Source organism: Grammomys surdaster, unplaced genomic scaffold (genome assembly GCF_004785775.1).
Source record: "Grammomys surdaster isolate TR1022 unplaced genomic scaffold, NIH_TR_1.0 233, whole genome shotgun sequence".
Classification (NCBI taxonomy): domain Eukaryota; kingdom Metazoa; phylum Chordata; class Mammalia; order Rodentia; family Muridae; genus Grammomys; species Grammomys surdaster.
The window spans coordinates 29,604-35,887 of NW_021604678.1; the positions used below are offsets into that span (position 1 = coordinate 29,604).

The 6,284-nt window shown below is 43.1% G+C and overlaps 1 pseudogene; it reads right to left on the minus strand.

Moving 5' to 3' along the window:
• Nucleotides 1-923: 923 nt before the first annotated feature.
• Nucleotides 924-2,443, minus strand: LOC114626338 (annotated as a pseudogene).
• Between the last annotated feature and the right edge of the window lie 3,841 nt (nt 2,444-6,284).

Consider the following 6,284-nt stretch of genomic DNA (forward strand, 5'->3'; position numbering starts at 1 on the left):
TGTTGGTTTGATTAGGTTCTTGTTTGTTCTGCTAACTTGACTCCATTAGTGTAATGTCTTCAGGGCTCATCAAAAGAATGGGTGCCGGGAGCCTCCTGGCCCAGAGAGGGTAGTGGCAGGGGCACAGAGTAGGACTCTGGTGATGGCTTTCAAGTCTGAGGGTCTCAGGGCTTTCTGCCTCCCTAAACCTGTACTGAAATGCCGAGATGAGTTCTATAAAGTCCTAGACTTTCTTCTGAGGGTAAAATAGTGTGAGTGCGGGCTTAGGTGATTAACACCTGTAGCCTAACAGGAGAGGATTAGGCAATGCAGCCTTCAGCAAGAAGCTGTTGGGCTCTAACTTACTTCTGCTAGTCTGAGGTCACAGGAAGAAAAAACACTTAAGAGAAGTTATTATATAGTTTATTACTAAGTGTAAAAAGTTTCCTATTAAAGCTATCTAACGAGAAAAGTGGAAAGGTCCTAAGGGGAGAAAAGGAAAAAATTCTAACAAATGAAAAATTCTAAGCAGGAGAAAAGGAAAGGAGAGGACAAATGACACCTAACGAACCTCTACATCTATGATTACTCTAATCTACTACTGCTATTTCTACTAGTTACTAGTTAAACCAAATTTCTATTATCAAAGTTGAATTTTTAATCATACCCAATACACATTTTTTTAACATAAAACAATGAAACAAAAACAGATAATTAACAGATTGGAACGCCAAGGACAGACAATAGACAGGAAAAGCAGAACTAAGGATTTCCCCAGTAGGAGCCAGAGAGAAAGCATGACATACCCTAGGAGGGCTCTGAAACAGTCTTTTCTTTCTTTTTTGCTAACAGGTCTGAGAGAGGACAACTGCTTTCCTAAACCCCCCCTCTCATTTTCAAGGTCTAACTTTTCATCTCCTTCCTAGGAGGTGTCACACAAAGCCTCAACACTCCCGAGTTACTCTCTTTTAGTACCTGGGAATTGGCTTTGGCTAGATTTTCTATTTTAGCCCATGCTTCCTCTTGCTCTTTCATTTTTACCTTCTCTTTGAGTTTCTCTGCTTTGAACTGCTGGGTGTAGTCATTGAAGAGTTTCTGCTTCATCTCCATGAAGAGTTTCTGAGCATTGTATATCAAGCTGTGTATTGTCTTGTTCCAGTGGGTCTCTGAGTAGTGGTATAAGGAAACATGATGGACAGAATTTTTGCTGCATTGTGACTGATTAAACTCATGATGTACTCATTATTCCAGTAATAGAATGTCCGCTCTGCCACCTGGAAGTGAGGGCTGGAAACACATTTGGCTAACTTTCGGAAAAGAGGCTCCATGATATTCACAAATTCTGATGGTTCAATTACATCTAAAATTTCTTCTAATTCATTTAAGAACATTAGTTCTTTTGGACTGTGAGTCTTTCGCCATATTTGAGAAGTGCCATTACCACTGATTCAGTGAGGGCACCGTTCTTCTCTAAAAACTGCATGACAAAGTATACCAGCTTGGGATGGTAGACACTCAGGGACCTCACTTTGTATAAGAGCAGCAACACCTTCCACAGGAAAATCTTGTGCTCTTCCTTTAGTGCTAAGGCAAATCCATTAATTATATTTCCCAGGATCTCCAGTAATTCTGCTATGCCATTGTGGTGCTCTGTCTCATAGATAAACCTATAAAAGATATTATTGATCTGTTTCCTGATGTAAGTGCACAGGCCTAAGAATTTCACATAGATTCTGTGCAGGGTCATTTTTAGAAAATCTCTCTCCCAAGGATCCTCAGTGTCAAAGAGTTCTAGAAGCTGCAATAGAAACTTCTGATCAATATATTTCTTTGCTATATTGGGCTGGAAATCTGGAGACTCTAAAAACCTTAAGAAAAATTCATAAAAAAGCTGCAGATGAGGCCAGGCTGCTTCTAACATTGATTCATCTTCTCCTGGGTCGAGTTCTGCTCCCATAAGATTGGAGGAGGCAAGGTTCGAAACATATTAACTGCAAACATGTGGACGGCTTCAGGGTAAATGGACTCTCTGATCGCACTCCGGTTGTGGGTGATATGTTCCACCAATTCGCTTAGTGCAGCTCGGTTTACCTCTTTCTGCTTCAGGTCACTCAGTGGGTCAGAAGCAAAGTCAAAGAGGACACAACACTGACGGAGCTTCTGGACGAAAAGCTTCTCTTGACCCGCAGGAGGAACATGTTGTAAAGATGGGAATTTTTTGCAGTTCTCTATTATTACTGGCATTAAACTGTGAAGAGTTCTACCATTTGTCTTTCTTCACAGGTACTACGATTGGCTGAGGGACTGGTACTTTTATTTTAGTAGGTGTCAAAGACTGGAAAGCTCCGAGGCTGTTTTTCCTGCTGCCTATCTCTACTTCTGCTGTATATTATCCTTCTTTTGAATCTTTTCCACTTTTCACTAGTTTCCGTGGTTCTTTCTCTTTCTTGTTTTTATTCGGCATGGTTGGTGCGGACCACAGCCTCCACAGATCCGGCAGCTGCCTGCCACCACTGCTGCTGCTGCAGCAGAAATGCCCCCAGCCTGCCATCATGCCATTCTGGCTGCCACCACCACCACCAGGGGACTGAGTCACTCGTCCGCTCTTGCTTCCCCTTTTCCAGGTTCTCCTTCCAATTTTTTGACCTTGCATTTCTTCAATTTTTCCTTTTCTAAAATTTCTCCCTCATCCTCAGAACTGGAGCTATTCTCCACCTCATATAAGGACTTCTTAGCTGTATCATCCTGTGCCACTACTTGTAGGGAGGAACTCCAAGTTCCCATGGAGCAATCAAAATGATCAAACTCTCTTAGTGCTACTTACTACTTTCAATTTTATCCCACACAGCTTCTCCAGTACGTCCCACTCACTGAGCTGGCCGGCCTGCTTCTTCCGGGAACAATCCCGTCAGGTTCTCCTCTCTTTCCCGATCTCGGTGGGACCTCCACTTGACAGCTCTGGTGCTTCCCATGGTACTGAGCTGGGGAGTAGGCCTGGGGGATTAAAGAAAGACTCAGACTTGGGCCATCCATTATGATAGAATGCCAATGCCTTTACTGGGCAGGTTCAATATATACACCAAGCCAGGGAAAGAAAAACACAAATTGAGGAAAAAACAGGAACTCAACTGGGGAGCAATAGGATGTCAAGTGTAAATTCCCTTCCTGGGGCATCATTCTTCAACAGTATGGTTTGTTGGATGTCAAGTGTAAATTCCCTTCCTGGGGTGCCATGCCTTAGGATGTTTTTGGTCTTAGAGGAGCAGCAGAATGTTACTTAGTAGACAGCAGCACACGGAAAGTCTCAGCCAGGGCATATTAGCCCTTTGAGGTCCTACAGTCATGGTTGTACCTTGTATATTTGTCTAGCTACCTCATCATGTCTCTTCAGTATCAGGAAACCTGGTATTTTCTCTACCTATTACAAACTAGGTGTAGTGGCTATTCCTGATTGTCAACTTGACTGTATCTGGAATGAACTACAATCCAGAATTGGAAGGGCTCACCTGTGATCCAGATCTTGAGGGTGGAGAATACAAATTTCTGACCTGGATCTTGGCATGGAGGTCTTGAGGTATAGTGGCTATGAGTCCCAGGAGACTAAGGCAAGGAGATCTCTGAGTTCAAGGTCATCTGGGACATAGCAAGTCCCACATCCAGGCGTGGTGGTACCCATCTTTAATCTGGGCCACATCTTCTGCCAGAGACCTACATAAGGACATTGGAAGAAGGAAGATTTACTCTGCCTGTGTGCCTTGTGGGACTGAGCAACTGCTAGATCCTTGGACTTCCATTCACATCTGCTGCTGACCATTGTTGGGGAGTTGGACTACAGACTATAAGTCAACAACAAACTCCCTTACTATATAGAAACTACTTATAAGTTCTGTGACTCTAGAGAACCCTATTACACTAGGTAATATTAAAATTGATTACCTAGTTATATCTGTTTAATTTGGCCATGAAGGTATGAGTTTTCTTTTTGTCTTGATTGGTATTATGAGGGGACGTATTATAACATTTCAGAATCTCATTCCTCATTAAACTTCAGTTCATCAGCTCAGACCACACTTTAATGACTCCATTATAGATGAGATGCCACTATGGTAGGTTTGAAAAAGTGTTTTAGGTTCTCCTCCAAGACCCATGACTTTACTAGTCTGAGGTTGTTGGCTAGGTTTGCAATACCAGATACAATTTCCCTTGTGAACAGGTTTTACCTCCAGCTGAGAGCTGTTGGTTGCCATCAAGGTATACTTGACCTACCCTACCCTTAGGGATTATGTAGCATCAGGTCATTGTGTCATAGCTGGGTAGGTCTACTGGCTGCTTCTCTTCCTTGGAAGGCTGCATGGCAACTTCTGCCTCCAAGAAAGCCAGTCCTCAGAGAGGATGCCTTCATTTCAAACTCAGCTCAAATCCAATGAGTCCTATGTCCAAAGTGCATAATGTCTTCCACAATGGGGACTTAACCTTCAACCAAGGAGGCAACCAAAGGCAATAGCAACAGTCTATAATATTTTGTGTTTCTCTTAGACAACCCTGACCAACAGCTCAAAAGGGGGCTTCAAATGCCTGGTGTAGGAAATTTTGTTAGATGGTGTGTGGTTCCTTGGGGAAGCACTGTCAGCACAAATGGGAAAAAAATTCATTCAACTATATGTGGTATGTGTATATATATCCAGACTTGCTTTTAGTATATGAAATTCAAGGTGACTAAATAATAATGATTCCTTGTAGGACTGTGAAAGGAAAAGCTTGGTTTCTGGTCAAGCACAGACCTCAAACCCCGGACCCTAATGGGACAACGGCAGGTGTTTGGCTTCACTCCTAGACCCCAGGCTCCTGACACTCGACAAAGACCTCCATTGTGCCTTTCATTCACATAGGGCAATGCTCCTACAGCCTCTCCCAAAGGGAGGTTTGTCAGCCTGCACAGGTAGTGGATGTGACTACAGCCCTCAGCCTCAAGAGACTTCCATATTAATGAGATACCTGAAGGTCAGAGGGCATAGCCAATTAAGTATTCCTTCCCAGACCCACCTCCTGGATGCAGCCAGATTCATCTACCATCTGCCATGACAATAAAGCTTGTAAAACAATGGACTTCGTGTCTTTGGGGCTCCACCGTGGGGAAGTGTGGAGAAGGCCTCTAACTAATGAGCCAAGCTGCAGCTACCTAATCTCCCACCAGAAGACCTCTCTGCATTCCCGCCACAGAGCCCTGCCAACTCAAACCAAGCCAGCCTTGAACCAGCCAAGAGAGTGCCGTAACAAAGAGTCTCTTTCCCATGGGGTGTTGTTGGGGCTCTCACGTCTCTGTTTTTCCGCATCCCCCAGCAACGTCTGGGAGACCAAAAACAAAGACCACCGGCCTCTGGGTCCACTCAAGAGCCCTGCCCCCACAGAACTCAGACTGAGATCTCCCTGTGCCCGGGCAGAGCCCTGTAGCATCTGCCCAGTGCCGCCATATGAAGTGAACTCAGTCAAAAATCTGGTGCTTCTGCTGCTCCCCAGAGCAGTGGGAACCACAGCAGCCCAACAGGATCCATGCCCGTACCCACGTGCGAGCTAACCGCCCCAGAATTCCTTATAAAGTTTTAGACATTCTTACTGTTATTCACCCGTCCCTCCTCTATTATCTCAATTTCTCTCCCAAATTAAGGTCTCTATTTCCATCTTCCCCCTCTAAATCATCTCTGTCTTGTTATTCTACTGTATTATCTCATGGTTCCTTTCACATTCCTGCCTTCTATAATTACTCCAGGCTGTGTACGCATATCTGAAGATTTGAAGCTAGGAGCTGCAGATGGCAGAGAACATACAATGTTTGCCTTTCTGGGTCTGAGTGGCCTCATTCAATAGGACCGTTCTAGATCCATCTATTACTTGTTTTGTATTTCTCTGATTGCTAGAAATGATTAACAGTTTTTTTTTAAAGGTATTTCTTAGCTTTCACACATTATTTTTTCATTCTTTTTATATTCTGTATATTAATCCACTGACAATAGCTGACAATAATTTTCGTCTACTCTACTGGATTTCTCTTCAATTAAATGTTAAGTCCTTTTTATGTATGATGCCAATTCTAAACTTTTCTCTATTCAGATGACTTGGAGTACTAAAATCATCCACTTTTAAAGGATTAATACTAATATGGGTCTTTAAATCCAGCAGACTTTTTTTATGAAATTGGGTGCCCCAGAATTTAGTGCATGTATGTTTAGGATAGTAATGTCTTATTAACTGTTCCCTTGATGAGAATGAAATGTCCCTTCTTATCAATTCTGACATATTTTTTACTT